The sequence below is a fragment of the Petaurus breviceps genome, unplaced genomic scaffold (assembly GCF_028583685.1).
Source record: "Petaurus breviceps papuanus isolate PSGF00001 unplaced genomic scaffold, PetGlider_PUasm1.0 90994, whole genome shotgun sequence".
Classification (NCBI taxonomy): Eukaryota; Metazoa; Chordata; class Mammalia; order Diprotodontia; family Petauridae; genus Petaurus; species Petaurus breviceps.
Window position 1 is genome coordinate 7,396,472 of NW_027187393.1, and position 18,359 is coordinate 7,414,830.

At 41.0% G+C, this 18,359-nt stretch overlaps 1 protein-coding gene across 1 annotated transcript in view; it reads left to right on the forward strand.

The window, feature by feature from the left end:
* Window positions 1-6,275: 6,275 nt before the first annotated feature.
* The window catches only part of PHF20 (PHD finger protein 20), a 112,319-nt gene continuing 100,235 nt past the window's right edge, over window positions 6,276-18,359 (forward strand). Inside the window, exon 1 of the mRNA XM_069077503.1 lies at window positions 6,276-6,391. The gene's annotated coding sequence lies outside the window, so the exon portion shown is untranslated. The remainder of the gene's footprint in view (window positions 6,392-18,359) is intronic.

The window sequence follows — 18,359 nt, forward strand, 5'->3', positions numbered from 1 at the left end:
GCCACAGAGCTGACCCAATGAAATATCGCGAGAATCTAAAGCGGCTAAGGAGCTGCTGCACAATCTCGCGCAAGAGTTGCGCCAGAGATGTACCCATCCTCCCCCCTCTCTCTTCCCCTCCCTCTGGAAAGACATCCTCTAAATCTTCCCTCCCACCCACCCCATCTTAGGAAGGGTGAAAATCTCGCGAGAACGGAATGGCGCGACTAGTAGAAAGTCTGTTGGCTAGGCTGCAGTCTTTTTTCCCCCTTGACCCCGCCATGGCGAACGGTGTTTTACCGCCGCTGGGCTCCTCCTAGCTTCGAGGGTGGGGGAGTATTAGGGGCAGCTTCCCGGTTAGGACCCCAGGTTCTCCAAATCAATTGTAAGGGTTGATGTGTGACCAGAGCTCCATATGGTCATAAACTAAAATGACCATTTTTTCCTGTTAGCCAGTAAAATCCCCGGAGGGATGAAAAAGCAACAGAAGACTGCTTGGAAAGAACTGACCGAGGGTTTGGGGTGGAGGTGGGTAGGGAAGGACACGCGAGAACTGGGCGGGGGGAAGGGGGCGCGCGAGAGCCGAGAGTGGCACGAGCAGCCTCTGCCCGGCTTAGCTTTGTCACTATAGTTTGTGGCACCTGGCTCCGGGCCAAGTCGGGTTCCTGGGGCTAGTGATGACTGTGGTTGCTATTGTTCCTTTCAAGGCCCCCCCCCTAGGGCTGGGCGGCGGCGCACAGTGCAGCTACAATTTTTATTCTGCTGGGGAAGGAAAATCCCGGAAGCTCTTTAAACATTACTCTGGAAGAAGAAAGGCCTTAGGCCGGTTGTATTACACCTGTGGCCCCCCGGCCAATCTAGAGATTTTCCACTTGCCTTAAGTTAAATTATAAGTCTCTGAGCGGAAACTTAAAAAAGATCCCCTCTTTATATATTTTTAGTTGCAAAGTAAATTTGCCTGCCTTCTTCAAAATAGAACGTCTCCTCCCAACGAGTAGGGTTTAACTGCAGTTAATATTTTGTGTAAATTCAGTGTTGGGGGAAGACTGGTGACTTTTTGTAAAAGTAATGTGTTTTGTACTTATTTTTATTGTAAATTACCCCTTCCCTTTTTCCTTTTCCTAAGGAATCCAGCTCTTTTACTGGAAATGTTAGCTTTCTGGAGCAAAAGAAAATAAAAGGAAAATAGCTTTTACTAATTAGATATTTAAAACTGGATGTCACAGGGATATCTCAAACTAAGTATTTCCCAAACAAAACTATCTTATCCCTTTATTCCCTAACACCCCCCCCAATATCTTTTCCAAATTATCTTTCCAGTGTCTCATAACGTCACCATTTTCCTCACTCATTTTTCATTCCAGGTATCTATATTGTACCTTCTACTTCTGCTGATTTCTTTTTCCTTCCTAACATAGCCACCACCTCAGTTCAGGCCCTCATCAATCATCTGTTTGATTATTGCAATGGCCTATTATGAAATATTTCCTTAAGTCTCTCAACCCAGTCCACACAGCTTGCTGTAATGATTTTCTTTGAGCACAGATCTACAGTGTGTTACTTGACCATATCCCTGACCTACTCAAACTTCTATAGTTCTTTTTTTTTTTAAATATAAACTCTGTCTTTTAAATACTGCATTTCTGTGAAAAAGCCAAATTGGTCTCCATGTGCCTTACACTTACTTGCAGCACTTCTGGTTCCTGGCAGTAGCTGTCTGAAATCTGTAATGATTTCCCCTTCTCACCTTCATAGAATCCCACCCTTCCCCATAGAATCCTTTCAAGTTCTACAAAGCCTTTTCAGTCAATCAACAAACATTAAGTGCTAACTGTGGGCTAGGTGAGGGTGCTAAGTACTGGAGATGCTAAGTAAGGCAAAAACAGTCCCAGGCCTCCAGTATACAAAAATTGGTTAGAGACAACATATAATAGGTACACTCATGATACATATTTCATAGAGGAAAAGAGGAGTGGCTGAAATTGGGGGTAAAGGGATTAAGGATATATATCAAGAAGGCCTCCTGCAGAAGGTAGTGTTTGAGCTGAATTTTGAAAGAAGTCAGCATGTCAAGAGATAGAGGTGAGGAAGGAGACCATTCCAGGAATGGAATCAGCCAGTTCCAAGGCAAGTTGCTCCCATACTCCCATCTACTAGTGCCAGGGTCCTCCCTCCCAAACTACCTTATTTTGTATTTATTTTGCTCTTATTCTGTATATATTATGCATCTATGATACACACATACAAACATCGGTATACACACAAATGTTTTCTCCCCTGATAGTTTCATGAGAGTTGGAATTGTTTCTTTGTAGTTCACATTTCCTATCACAATTTCTGCCACATAACAGATGTTTAATAAGTGCTATTTGACTACCAACTTTCTCTTTTCCTCAAAATAGATTAATATAAATATAATCTAAGCCAGGGCATCTGTTCATCCCATTTAAGTCAACTCTATTTTACATGTAAGTAAAGGGTAAAGTTCCTTGCCCAGGGTCACACAATTAGTAGTAAATAGAACTTAGTTTTGAACTCGTTTTCTCTGACTCCCAATCCTGTACTCTTTTTATCTATAAAACCCTTTCTGGAATTCTTAAGAAACACAGTGGCTCAGAATTGAGCCTTATGGTATTGGGTTAATGTTATGCAGGGAAGGAAACAAATTTTCTGATTATAGCAGTCTTAGTTTATAGCACTCTTAAATCACTTCTCGTTGTACCTAGAAGACCTTGGCAATTTGGAAAAATACTAAATTGATGAATGTACCCTAAACAAAAACAAAACAAACCCATATCTAAGATGCTTCTTGCTTAATTGTTTGATTCTAAGTTTTAAAGGAAATAATCTAAACTTTCACTTTGTAAATCATTACTCTTCAGAACACCTGGTATCTGTGTCTCTAGTCTGTGCTTTCTTAGAGAGGCATTTAGTCATGCAGTTGGGAGACTTTTGGGATAATAGGAAGAATGTGAAGGTATTATGTTTTCTGAACAACACTCTAGGCTCCTTAAAGTACAAGCAAAGGAAGACATTACATTTTTAGAAACCTAGACATGAAAGATTTTACGGAGTAAACTGGGTGAGACACAGAGTCACAGAAAATATGACCTTTTGGGGGAAGATGTTATGACTGGACTTGTTCCATTTCTTCCCAGTACTTGTAGGGCCTTTGGTCACTGTTTCCTCACCCTCAAGGGAGCATAACCCAGTTGAATATCTCCCATCACCCTGATGCACCTTCTCCAGCAGTGTCCTTGCCTCTCTGTGGATGCCTCTTCCAAAACACACACACCCAAAAACATTCTCTCTCTCTCTCTGAATCGATTGAACTTTTTTAGTGCTTGCCCCCTGGGTGCTGAAATTGCTAGCTAACAGCTCTGAAGGAGTAACAGAAGCTAGTACAGGAGAAAGTGGTAGAAAAAAAGGACATTTTTATCCTGATTTTATGATGACAAAATGGTTCATATTACATACATAAAAAGAAACCTGATAACTGGTGTAGGAATTATTGCTATCACAGAACATATGGTCAAAAAATTAGTTTTAATTAACTTTAATAAGATTCTGACAATGAATCTTAAGGCGGCGCTAATAATTTTCTATAATATTTGTAAATATCTCGTGCCATGAGAAAAAAGTATTATTTCCATTTTCTACATGAGGAAGCTGAGGCCTTGACTTGTTAATGTGGCTAATAAGTGTCTTAGGGCTGAATTGGAATTCAGGTTTTCTTTATTTTAGATCCTTTCTCTATCCACTATACCACCAAACTGCCTAATTACTAAGTGTAGAAAATGGGATTTGGATCCAAGGCTCTCCCAACTCTTTAAGTCCAGCACTTTTTCCACAACACCATATATGAAATGCTACATTTCAAACAAGAGTCTTCTCAGTAAGTATGAAATTTGCTGGTTGTACTTAAGGTAACTGACCTTACAAAATGAAAGTCCTTTAACACAGCTCCATTTTAAGTAGGATGTGTACAAGATCAATGTCAATGGTAGATTTAAGTACCTAACAGAATATCACTTGTAAGTAAGGGGAAAAATATCCTCAGGATACTGCTTACACTGGAGTCTTCTGAGGCAAAATTTGATAACTTTGAGGAAACAAAAGCAAACCACAAAGTAACTTGACGTACCTTCTCACCTCTCAAGGTAGCCACTCCACTTTTAGATAGCTCTAATGGTTGGTAAGATTTTTTTCTTATAACAAGCATATTCAGAGGAAAATTTGGTCTGATATAGGAAAGAAATTCCTAATAATTAACTAGAACTTTCTAAGAATGGGTTGGTGGGAGGAAGTAATGGGTTCATTCAAGTTCTTTAAGCAAAGACTGCATGACCACTTGTTGGGTTTTGATATGGAGGAGATAACTTCAGTTTGAGTCAGAAGATAAACTCTCAAAAAATGAGTCTCATTGATGCAGAGTGAAGAAAACAGAATTGGGAAAACAATATACACAAATGACTACAACAATGTAAACAGGAAGGACAAAAGTAAATACAAAAGTGAACCCTGTAATTGTAATGACCAAGCTTGTCACTAAAGAGGGAATGAAAAAATGTACTTCCTTTCCTTTTTTACAGAGGTGGAGAACTATGGATCATTGTATATACTGTCAGACTTGGTTAACAAATTGGTTGGTTTTGCTGAAATGCTCCTTGCCCTCCTTTCTTTTCTGATTTTTGTTTCTAGAGATGGCTGTCTGGGTACTCATGGGAGGAACATATTAAAAATAAAGGTGGTACAAAAACAAGAGCTATCATTAAAAAAAAAAGATGGATTTCATAGACTCAATAACATTTAAAGACCTTAGAGAACATTTATTTCAATTCTCTTACTAGGAATCCAGAGCTTAGAGAGTTAAATGACTTGTCCAAGGGCTTATAAACTAAGTGATCAGGTTCTACTTAAGTATCTGAATAAAATATCAAACTTAAAAAATAACATTTTTAGTTAGTTTCTGTTCATGAAACAGATCTGGGTTTTAGTCCCAGTTTTGTCATTTACTAGCTGGGTGGACTGAGCCTCAGTTTTTCTCATCTACACAGTGGGGATGAAAATGCTGGAAACTGTTACTGTACAGGTTGTGAGGAAAGTTTTGTTTTGTAAAATGGAAAGGACCATGGAGTTTTTAGTTATCTTTTTGTGCACTATTGGTTCTGTCTCCAAATCCACATCCCTGAGAACCTTCTGGAAGACTAATCGACACATCCTAGCCTCTGTTGCCTTTGGGTGACATCTTAATCATTGACTCATAGTGACACATCCAAGCTAGAGCAAACTGAGAAATTGGCAATATCTTAACATTACCCCCAACGACCTTCTTCAGTTGCACTTTCAGATACAAATTGGATCTTGTACATCCAGATCGTCTCAGACCCTCATTTTACACCAGGAAGCAGCCAGTTTGTAGTCGAAAATGTGCTGAACTTGAAGTCAGAAAGTAACCACTTAAAGTCTCATGCTTACTAGATGGTCAATCATAAGCAATTATAAACTTAACTGCTTTGAGTTTTCTCGTTTGTGAAATAGAGATAAGAAAGCCATGAACACCTTCTTAACAAGGTTGTTAGGTTCAAACGAAACAATGTATGTAAACAGCATTTTTCGAAACTTAAAGCATATAAATTGTAGGTCCAATTACCTCGAAGATTAGTTATGAGGGTGGACCGAGATATTGGTGCCCACACGTTTTAAAACTGGAAGAGCTGAGAATTAGTTGACTAGAACGGGGATGATCATAATTTCATTTATCCACAACAGTGTTTTGAGGAAAGTTCACTTTATAAAGCGTTATTGTATAAATGTGGATTTTAGGGTCATTTGGATTTCAGAGTCTTAACTTTCCGGTTTCAGTTGTCCGAATTGTGTAGTTTCTGATTCATGGATACGTTTACCAAACAAACTTTAGAAGCGCTGTTATCAGTGCCAATTATTTGTTGTTTCAGGGGTTGACTTTTTTTTAGGATATCCACTTTGCAAATTTTGTGGCGTCGAGTGGGATTCTGAACTGAGCGGGGAATGAGGGTCTGGAGACCGTGTCGTCTCCATGGCAACTCCGGGAGTCACCGAAGTGGGTTTGGGGAAGATGAAGGACCCAGCCCAAGAAAGTGAAGTGGGGGGAGGGAAGGGGGGGCGGAGCTCCTCCAGGAGATCAGGAGCGTGGGTCGAAGGAGCTGCGTCACACTGTGGTGGCGGTGCTCCGGGTGGGGGAGGGAAGGGAGGAGCGGAGAAAACGGGTAGATCGGAGACCAGCTTGGGGGGAGGGGGGGGGGGGGGAGGGGGGGGGGGGGGGGGGGGGCGGTAATGCTGGGCGCGCCCCTAGCAGATCACGTGGTACAGAGCACGCAGTCGCCTTCTGTCCGTTGGTCCTGGAGCGGCGCTGCCGGAGCGGGGCCGTGAGGTGAGCTCGCGGTGAGGTTGGGAGGCCCGGGCTGCCAGCGGGGTGGGGGCGGGGGACGGGAGTGGGGGATGATCTCTGGAACTCTGGTCCCGAGGCTACTCTGGCTTCCTTCGCCCGATCCCGCTGCCCACCCGCACCCCGGAGGCCAGGGGACTTCTGCCGAGAGCGTGAGAGCGGCGCCCAATCTCCGGGGCGCCGGGGGGGACTGACGGCGGGCTCGGCCAATCGGCTCCGCCCCGATGGGGGCTGGTATACGGCGCCGCGGGGAGCGGAGCGCGGAGCTGGCCTCGCTGGGAGGGGGGACGACGGGCTGAGCGGGCGGCTTCACTCCCGCATCTGTTGTCTGCAGCCTTGGCTCGGGAAGATTCCCCTTTTTGCTCCACTCTGCCCCTTGGCGGGCAGTGCACTGCACCCCGTTTTGCTTCATGAGGAAATGCACCCCCTTTACTCCTCTTCCTCATGGGGGAATACATTCCCTTTACTTGTCTGGTGGGAGGAGTGTGACTCCCCCCGCTTTGCTCAGCCCTTTTCCCGGCGAAGTGCTTCCCCCTCTTTTGCTCGCCCCTTTTATCTATTGGAGGAATGCGTTCCCCCACCCCCCGCCCCCTCACCCCTTTTTCATAGAGGAAGTGCTTCCCCCCTCTTTTCTAAGCTCTCTATTCCGCACGGCGAAGTGCGCCTCCCTTTTTGCCTGTCCCCTTCTTCGTAGAAGTGCCCCCTCTTTCCTCAGCTCTTGCCCTTGGGGGTGGGGAAATGCACCTCCCTCTGTTTCTCAGCTCTTCCTCACGAGGGGAGAGTGTGCCTTTTTCCCTTCCCCTTTGAGTACGTTCACCCTCTGTGATGGACTCATTGAGGGAGCATACCCCCATTCCTTGACTCACGTTCCAGATGATTATGGGGAAATGCAAACACTCTTTCCCCCCCTCGCCCCCATGATTTCCAAAGCTTTTTGTACAGAAGAAACTGGATTTTCCGGCAACCAAGGGCCTTTTTCTGGGTTCTGCACCCTTGTGCTCGGCTTCGCTTAGGTAGTTCAGGTTGGCCTCAGCTTTCCTGAGGGCACTGTATTGCCTCCCCCAGCGCTGCAGCTCGAGACCAGGGCCACCCACTGGATTTAGGTAACTGCCACTATAGTGCCTGAGGCGATCTGGAGTCCAGGACAAGCTGTTCTCCCAGGCTCAGATTCATTCAGAATTGAAGCGATTGGAGCTGGAAATAACCACTCGAGGTTCTTTCTCTTGGTCCACTCTCTCTTCTTCCTACCCACCTATGGTAGGAAATCATCCCTGCTTCCTTCACGTGAAATCTTATTTTGACCTGAGAATTCTTTTTAGTGGTGAGAAATGTCAGATCTCTAGCCCAGCTTCTTGCATAGTAGGCCCTTCTCCACGTGTCCTCTGCTCCTTCTTACCAGGACGAAATCTCAGAAGTGCCATTTGGCGACTGTTAACAGTTTCGCCCCTGGACAACCTCGGGGTAACATTTCATTTTCTATATTAGAGGAATATGAAGTATTGGCTATAAAGAGATTGCTTTGTCCTTTGCCGGCTGCTTTGCTGGCACCTCCCTTTCCCCATTAAAATATGACCTCTTAAGAGATAGTCAAAACTTCCTGTACTTTGTATATTCCTCACACTTTCTTAGTTTCTCTATCTCTTTCCCTGCTTTCTCCTCCATCCGCAAATTACTGGAGTTATAACTGCTTATGGCATTCTAGGGAATAGAAAGTAACTTCTGGCCTCACTCCCTGTTGGGAGGCATTTGTATGTACAGAAAGAAAGGGAGATGTTGCCTTACTGTTGGGTAAAACTGGGCAGAATAGCATTTTTATTCCGAGGAAAATTCATGATAAAACTCCCCTCCCCCTAGCTTATAAGAAACTCAGTAAAAAAATTTAAATAAGCCAGTATTTTCAGAATCAGTATTCTGGAATAGCATATTAATAAAACATGGGTTATATATATACACACATATGTATATAAATGTTGGCCATATAACAATAAATTATAATAAATTGGAATTTTAAGTCAGATCATTTACATCATTAGGGAAGAGTAGTGTTATATTTTAGTTATTTCTGAACCATGACTGATAAGGTATTGTGTATGAAGAGTGCCTCTGGATTCTGTCTCTGACTTAAATCTATGGGTTGAGCCATTCTGTATTTCCTCTCTATCATGGGATGCTCTGGCCATGAAGCACATTACAGACAAAGGCCAATTTTTTTTTGTTAGATATTAGGTGGTAGAGGTAAAGTATGATAGGAGTTAGTCATTGTCTTCTCTCCTTTTCTGACTTACCCACTTTTACTTAGTTTAAAAATCTGTCAAAATTTCTTTAATAGTTTGCCATGATTACTGTCAAAATTTTAATACATCTAAATATTTATTTTTGTGTAATGAGGACAGTTCCAACACAAATTATAATCTTATGTTAATTCAGTGTTAATAAAATTATTCTTTGTCATAAGTTACAAAAATTTTTTATATTGTTATTTCTCTAATAGTGACTTATGGAGGCTAACATTTTGGGAATAATTAACTGTTTGGGGCCTGCCTTTGGTTTCTCAGCATTCTTCTGTGGGTCATAGGACTGTCACCCTTCCATGTTTGACAGATGCACAGGGAGCATTTCCCAGGAGGGTCGTCTGAATTTGTGAGAATTTGGCACAGAAATGAGGCCAATTGAAAAGAACTAGAAAGCTCTGTACAGAAGGGCATTTGATATATTAGCTTTCTGATGCTTACAAGAAAGTGAAATTTCTTAAGAGACACAGTGGCACCCTCCCCTGTTCATGAGAACATAAGAGTTCAGAATGAGAAAGAAAAATAAGAGGGTCAGGGCCTGAAAGGCACATTAGAGATTGTCTAGTCTAACTCCTTAATTTTATTGGTGAGGAAATTGACCCAGAGAAGGAAAAGGACAATGTGGGAAGTTGTCTGTAAATCTCTTTGTTTTTTTCCATTGGAGAAATCTCTTAGTTCTTCCTTTTCCTACTTTCTACTTAACTTCCCACTATTGTGATCCTTTGTTGAAGGCAATCTTATTCTATAGTCTAATCTCTATAAAACTGCTTGTCTGGAGTGCTTCTCTTCTCTGGACTGTCAGTTTCACATGGCAGAGGTTAAAACTGTAAGAATTGTGGGAATTGCCTTCCTTGAGGATATGATCTCTTCTTTCTCCCACTAGTTAATGTGACCTTTGGCTTTTTACTCCCATATTCAATGGTCTTACTACTCTTAGTGACTTCATCTCTTTTCTGGTCAGTCTTTTCTTGATCAGTCCATATCCAACATACTCTTTCCTTTCTCCATATTCACTGTCCATTGTCTGTGCCAGAGCCTTGTAGTGCCCTACCCCCTCTATCAATTTATGTACTCTATTAATTCAAAATTGCTTAAAATTTTCCAAGAAAACTTTCTTCAGGCACTTGACCCAGTACTTCCATTTGCTTCACTTTGCTTTAACAGTCACATATGGTATATGCAATGTCCCAAATATCTTAGTGGAGTTTTAAGCTACTAATGCAGTTAAAGCATATACCTATATAACAGCATTACCCACCCTCCTCATTTGGACATGGAACACATAAGTACATTAATGAAATTTGAACTATGTTTCTGGAAAACATAAATGTTGATGTGAGGAATACTCCTTAGGTGAAGGAGAGTGGTGAAATTTTACAACAGAATAAAGACTTAAGCTCATTTTAATGCCAGAAATGTTTGCAGTATTAAAAATTTTGACTCACTGAGCAATTTAATATTTTAGAAGAGGGAAAAATACTGTTAGTATTGACATTTTCTCATGGAGCATGAGGGTTTTCTACATAATTTTGGGTACGCTGATGTGTCATATTTTCTTACCTATTTAAATATTTAAAAAATGTTTTTTCCGAATCATCCTGCCCTTCCACTTAAATTTTCTGCTTATGTTGGAGATGCTTCTCTCAGGAAAACCTGTTTTGTCCTTGCCAACATTTGGCAGATGACTTAAAAGTTGCATCTATAGAGTTGCTTTTCTTTGGCTATGGGGGAAGAGAGAGTGTGTGCAGATTGCCATGGTGCCCTTCCAAACCTATGTGGGAAGTTGGAGTATAGAACAAGTTGATTGGTTTTTCTTTGTTTGGAATCAAATGGGATTTAGCCCATTTTCTGAAAATTAAAAAGAAAATCCTAAATTTGAATACTGCTTTTAGAAAAACAATTAAATTGCTTTGCAAACAACTTTCCTGTCCTTTTGGCTAGAATGATGCATCCAGCCACAGAGCCTGCAAAAATCCTGGCAAAGGGAGGAACTTAAGGGAACAGGCTGTGCTGGGCACACAGGAGGTGGATCCTTAAGAGGTTTTTGACTGCCTGGCTACTAACTCATAGAAATTTAGACTTGTCAATTTTAATTCTTGTTGGCCCAAATAACTGCATCTCGGGCAGGCCCAATTATGCCCCCTTTTCATGAATTATGGAAGTAATGAGCTTGTGAAACTTCATAAAATCTTAGGAGCCAGCTATGACTCATAATGATTATAAACAGGGTGCTTGTGTGAAAGTAGGTGGAGACTGGAGGCCTGGAAGTGCTGAAAGATGCAGCTTTGCGTGATGAATAAAATGTCCTATTTGGAGTCAGGAATATCTGGGTTAGAATCCTGACCCTGACTTCTGTTATCTTTTTGATCTGTGGGTAAATCTTTAATCTCCCTGATCCTCAGTTTCTTCATCTGTAAATGGGGTTAATAATGTTTGTATTACCTATCTCACAGAGTTGTGAGGATCATATGAGATAAAATATGTAAAGTATTTGGGAGACCTTAGATTGCTATGTGCGTATTAGCTTTATTATTAATAAAGAAGAGCAGAACCAAGAGAGAGAAGGAGGACCATACTTTTAAGCTGAACTTACATTATCAGAAAGTCAGTCCTTGGTCCTGAAGTCTCACTTCCCAATAATAAAGGTGAATGTGGTTAGGGGCAGCTAGGTTGCTAAGTGAATAGAGAGCACTGGCCTTGGAGTCAGGAGGACCTGAGTTCAAATCCAGCCTCAGATACTTGACACACTTACTAGCCATGTGACTTTGGGCAAGTCACTTAACCCCAATTGCCCTCCAAAAAAAGTAAAAAACACTCAAAGGTGAATGTGGTTCGCCCCTCCAACCCGCACTACTTGCAGAATGCAGAGATTAACCCTCTTACCTCCCTCCAACAGTTGATATTTGGTCTGGTTGTGGTTAATGAATGAATATTTTCCACAGATTGTGGAATAGCTTACTTTGCTTCAGAAGAATAAATAAGTGGCTTCAGGGACACAGGAGTGAGTCATTGACATTGAGTAGGCCTGGTTTTGCTCCACTCGTCCCCTATTTTTTCCCTTCGTCTATGTGCTTCCCTTCCTTTTAGTGTTAGAAAAAGAAGACATTTCCCAACCTGCCTCACCAAGGAACTATTGTTATTTGGGTAGGATGGAGTAATTAGGTATACTTCTCTAGGTGCTGCTGATACCTGAGCACCCAGATTTCTACATTCTTCTCTCTTTATTTTTTATTAAAGCAATTGGGGTTAAGTAACTTGCCCAAGGTTACACAGCCAGTTATTTTGTGTGGGTGTTAAGTATCTGAGGCCCAAACCGATCCTGGGTCCTCCTGACTCCGGGGCCCTTGCTGTTACTCACTGCAACACCTAGCTTCCCCTCTACATTCTTCTTGTAGGGAGCTAGTGCATTTTTTTTTTTTGCAGGATATATATTTTTTAAATCACTTTTTGTCAAGTTGCAGTGATTCTTGTTTGTTACTTTGGTTCATCATAATTGCAAATTTTACTCTTTTCTATTTCCAAAATATTTTCTCATGGACATCTTTTAATGCTGCTATCGATTTTACTATCTTTGAAGGAATCATACAGAACCCAGGAAAGATTAAGCCCTGCTTTTCAGGATTACATATGGTGGAATCAATACCAACCAGTTAAATGTCTTGTTTTTAAAAGGCATTTGTAAGAGTTGGTTCAAGAATAAATTTAATAGGGAAAATGGACCAGGTTTTTTTTTTTTTGTTGTTTGTTTTTAAAGCAATCTGGGTTAAGTTACTTGCTCAAGGTTACACAGCCAGTTATTTCTGGGTGTGGTGCTAAGTATCTGAGCCCAGATTTGATCCCCAGGTCATCCCGACAGTGGAGCTGGTGCTCTTACTCACTGAGCCACCTGGCCGCCCCTTGTTGTTTTTTTTAATATAGTTTTTGTATGTCTTTAAAGTTAGCTGAGTTTCTCTTTGGGGAGGCATTATAATTCAGTTAAAAATATTTGTGCCCATAAGCTTAATGGAAAGGTTATAGAACTAGGAGTAAGGAGACCAGGCTTCTAGTCCCATCTCTTTGTGACCATAGATAAGTCACTTTTCCTTTCTAGACCTGTTTCCTCATCTTTAAAATGTTGAGGCAGGATTAGATGATTCAGATCAATTCAGCATGTATTTATTGAATACTTATGATGTAGCTACTAGGGATACAAACAAAAACAAAAACTGTCCCTACCCTCTTAGAGCTTGAATTCTTCCAGGGGAGGGGGGGAAGAGGGGACAAAGGAAGAGGAGAGAACATAATATATACTTAGATACATAATATCTCATGTATGAAATATAGTACAAAGTAATTTTGGAATAGAGATTAAGCATTAATCACTGGGAGTTCAGAAGACATCTTCTAAGCTATAGAAATTGGCATTGGAACCCTGCTCTGAAGGAACCTGGGCATTCTGGGAGATAGAGGTTTGAAGTGAAGGTCTTCCAGACATGTGGGACAGACAATGGCAGGAAGCACAGGTATGGGAGAGGAGAGCTATGTCTTGAGGAACATCAAGAATGCCAGTTTAGCTGGGAAGTAGAGTATATGAGAGTGAGTAAATTTGAGAGTATAGTCTTTAAAGATAGACTGAAGGACTTTAAATGCCAAGCAAAGAAGTTTGTATTCTACCCTAGAGGCAATAGGGAGCCAATGAAACTTATTGAGCAAGGGAGTTACATAGTTAGACCTGTGAATTAGGGCTTTTAATTTGGTAATTGTGTGGAGAGGGATAGATTGAAGATGAGGAGAGGTTAATTAGGAGGTTACTATTTACAATCCACCATCTGGCATAGTTGATGTTGGGGGACTAGCTCAGTAGAATTTCACCCTACAAGATTTAACTCCTTCCCTGAAAATCCTGTCCTGGGGCCTCTTTTGTCTTGATTGGTGCTTGCGTCAGTTACCTACTTCTTTAAGGTTTGGCTCCAGCCGAGCTTCACTCCACTATCTACCATCTCCCCTGAGCCATTTCTGTACTACCATGAACTCAAGCTCCTTACCCCCCTCTTCCCCTTGGGTGCTGCAATCATAACCAAATCAACTCTGTCATTGCTTCTGAAAGGATGTGTTAAGTTGCTCCCATATGGCTCCACTCAGCATCACTATAACTTTCTTAACCAATATACTGCTCCCAGACACCTTTTCTTTCTATAGTATGTGATGCGTCCTTCATTAGAATATAGTCTCCTTGAGGACAGAGAGCACCTGTGCTTTTGTATCTGCATCTCCAGTGCTTGGTATATAGTTAGTATTTAATACATCTTTATTCAATCTTTGCTAGATAGTCTAGGAAAGGTGAAGGGGCTGAACAGGGGGGTAGCTGTCATGGACAGAAGTTACATGTGAGTGATGTTTGGGAGGTAGAATTGTAGGGACTTTGGGGATGATTTGGGATGATATTGATGATAACTAACCGTTATATAGGGATTACTATGAACCAGGCACGGTGATAACTTCTTTACAATTATATCTTATTTGATCTTCACAACTCTGGAAGGTTGGTGCTGTTGTTATCCCTATTTTTACAGAAACTGAGGCAAGCAGAGGCTAACTGTTTTGCTCAGGGTCACACAACTTGAAAGTTTTTGAGTCTTGATTTGAACTCAGGTCTTCCTGCCTCTAGACCTGGAGCTCTATCCATTGGGCCAACTAAATGATTCCCTGGAATGATGGTGCTGCCCTCAAAAAAAAAAAAAGGATACCATAACAGGGGGCTGGGTTTTAGGGAGAAGGTGATGACTAGTTTTTGGTCAAGGCAAGTTTGAGATTCATCTATGTCACATTGAGGTCTGGTAGGCTGCTTAGATGACTGGGGATGTATTTGGGAGGCTTTGACATAGAGACAGTGATTGAATTCTTAGGAGCTAGAGAAGTGGGCCTAGGATAGTGCCCACCTCTGTTGAGGGGGTGGGACAAAGATGATGACACAGCAAAGGAAACTGAAAAGTTACAATTAGGCAATAATAGCTAGCCTTGATATAACACTTTAAGTTCTGCAAAGTTTTACAGATATTACCCATTTGATTCTTATAACCTGTAGGACATAGGTACTATTATCTACATTTTATAGATGAGAAAACTGAGGCACACAGAGAGGTTAAGTGACTTATCCAGGGGTCACACAGCTAGTAAATATCTGAGGCAGAATTTGAACCCAGGTCTACCTGACTTGAGGCCCAACTTTCTGTCCACCAGCTGCCTAGATAGATGAATGGGGATGATATCTTAGTTCTCTTCTAGCTCTGACTGTATTTGATCCCAGACCTTTATGACATCTCCAAATTGTTTACCTCATCTTTTCGAAGTACAAGTTAGTTCTATTAAGTAACCTATTAAGGAAAACAAAACAATTCTAAATTAAGGGAGCTGTGAGCTACAGATATTGCAGTCACTTGTCACGGATGGAAATAACTTGAGGACCCAGCCTTGTTTTGCTCCCTCCCAGCTCCTGGCTGTAAGATCAGCTAGGAAGGGAAATTAGCCAGGTTCTGTGCAGTATTTTCAAGTCTGCTTCTTTTTGTCCTTCCTTCCTTTCTAGCCATCCCTATACCCTCGAGTACCTTTTCCTTTTTGAAACTTGAAAAGGTCCTGAAGTCAGGTTTTGTTTTTATTAATTTCACTTTAGTGCAAATGAATTTCAGTTATCCTTAACTCTGCTGCATTTGTTTTTTAAGAAATCAGTTTTTTAAAAAAATTATTTTTAGTTTTCACCATTAATTTTCATAAGATTTTGAGTTCCAAATTTTCTCCCCATCTCTCCCCTTCCTCCACCCCAAGACGTTCGGTCTGATACAGGCTCTACATACACATTCATGTTAAACATTTTCACATTAGTCATGTTGTAAAGAAGAACTAAAAAGAAAGGAAGGAACCATGAGAAAGAAGAAACAAAAAAGAGAGAGAGCAAATAGTATGCTTCTATCTGCATTTAGATTCCATAGTTCTTTTTCTGCATGTGGATAGAATTTTCCATCAACTGCATTTGTGTTTTAAACCTCTGATTGTAGAATGACAAGTTAGCACTCAACCTCTCTCCACTCTCTGAAAAACTGAAAGTTAGAAAATGGGGCTCTAAAATTTGACTAGACAAAAGTCAGTTGGCCTTATAGAGTATCTTGGCATTGGGTGATAGAATAGTAATAAGAATAATAATAGCTAACATTGTGGTATGTGAATGTAATGGTATAAGAATGCTATAAGAAATGATGAGGGGGCGGCCAGGTAGCACAGCGAGTAAGAGTGCCGGCCCCAGTGTCGTGATGATCTGGGGATTGAATCTGGGCTCAGACACTTAGCACCCACCCAGAAACACCTGGCTGTGTAACCTTGAGCATGTTACTTAACCCTGATTGCTTTAAAAAAAAAAAAAAAGAAATGATCAAGTGGATTCAGAAAAACTGGAAAGACTTACATGAACTGAGGCTAAGTGAAGTCAGCAGAAACAGGAGAACATTGTGCATAGTTGCACAGCAACATTGTGCAATGACCAACTTTGATAGGCTTAGCTCTTCTCATCAATATAGTGATTTAAGACAATTTCAAGACTCATGATGGAAAATACTATCCTCATCCAGAGAAAGAACTGTGGAGTCTGATTCTAGATTGAAGAATACTATTTTCTCTCTTTTTTCCCCCTTTCTTGTGGTTTTTCCCTTTTGTTCTGATTCTTCTTTCACTACATGACTAAGGTAGAAATATGTTTAATATGATTATACATCTAAACCCTATATCAGGTTGCAAGCCATCTTGGGGAGGGGGGAGGACAGGGAAGGGGAGAAATTTGGAATTCAAAATTTTATAAAAGTGAATGTTGAAAACTTATAAATAAAAAGTAATAGCTAACATTTATATAACAGTTACTATGTCCAGGAACTACATTAAGTACTTTACAACTATTATCTCATTTGATCCTCACAACAACCCTGGAAGGTAGGTGTTATTATCTCCATTTTACAGATGATAAAACTTAGCATTTTTGCTCAGGGGTAAGTGGGGAGGGTAGACTCTTTGTGACTCCAGGCCCAATACTTTATTCATTGCGCCCCCTAGTGGCTATCAACACAATCTACTATTTTCTGGAAGGACAGGGCCAATGGGGAAGGGTAGTGGTAAACTACCCCAAGTGCAGATGTGGGGAACCTATACATGGGAGATGATAAATAGATAAAGAAACACATATTTGACACCACCTTCCTGGGTCCTACCATGGGTCTGCTGGACAAGACCCCATCCCTTCAGAGCTTCCCTACTCACCCCAATTTTGTCTCTGTGTGACCTCCCCTAACCTTAGTCTAATCCTTTCCAAAACTCTTAGATGTATATGTATGTTGGAGAAACAAAGCGATATAGCCACAGAAAGAGAGCTCGTCAGGAGAGAGGGTAACATTTGAATAGCGCTTTCAAATATTAGTTGTGTGACAGTAGACAAAAGAGTAGGAAAATTATTGGGGGTAACTATGGCTACTAAGCATCCAAGCTTGCCCCTTCATTAAAGGTAGAATCTTTAGTTTCATATGACAGAATAAGTTGGCATTAATATTTCCTTTTATAAGCTATGTACACTTAATTTAAAAATGTTATTGATATCTTGTTTTTATGTCACCTACATTTTCCATTCTACTCCACCTTTTCCTAAAAATAATATTAATCCCTTTCGTTATAGTAAATAACCAATATATTGAGACTAAAATACTGGCAAAATTTGGTATTATATGAAGTGTTCCACACCCACGTCCACCCACCTCTTCAAAGAAGGTTAGAGGGGTGTCCTCTCATTTTTCTTCTCTGAGGTCCAGTTTGGTCATCGTAATTTTGCAGTATTTGATTTTGATTGTGTTATTGTTTCTTCAGTTTACATTGTGATAGTCATTTAAATTGTTTTCCTGGTTTTACTCCACTGTATCAATTTATATTAGGCACTATTTACCTTGAATTTTTGTCTAGTATTTCTACAAATTCTCTTCATGTTGGGACATCAAAAGAACTTGTTCTCATCCTGCTTCCTAAACTGAGGAAACCCTATGCCCAAGCTGACCTTCCAATTTTCTTTTTTCTTCTTCTTTTTTTTGCTTTTTGGAGGGCAATTGGGGTTAAGTGACTTGCCCAAAGTCACACGGCTAGTAAGTGTGTCAAGTGTCTGAGGCCGGATTTGAAGTCAGGTCCTCCTGACTTAATGGCCTGTACTGTATTCACTGTGCCACCAAGCCACCCCAAGACCTTCCCAATTTTCTACAGACTTACAGACTATATTACTTTGAGACTCTGTTGTTCCCAAAGCACTGTGGGATCTGGTCTGTGGTTGGTTACACTCAACAACTTTGGAGCCATTAACCCTTTCTTCCTATCTCCACCCTGCTACTCCCTTTGCTAGAGACTTAGAAGCACCTAGATAAAATGAGTGCTTAGAACTGGGTAGATTTAATCCATTTTAAAGGACTACTTATTTAGAGTCTATTTTGTGCTATTTCCTTTGCATAGGTTTGGTCCTTCCTCTGCTTCCAAATCTTTTTTTTTTTTTTTGCTTTTTGGAGGGGGGAGAGTAGGGCAGTCGGCGTTAAGTGACTTGCTCAAGGTCACATGGCTAGTTTTGTGTGTGTGTGTGTGTGTGTGTGTGTGTGAGAAGTGTCCAAGGCTGGATC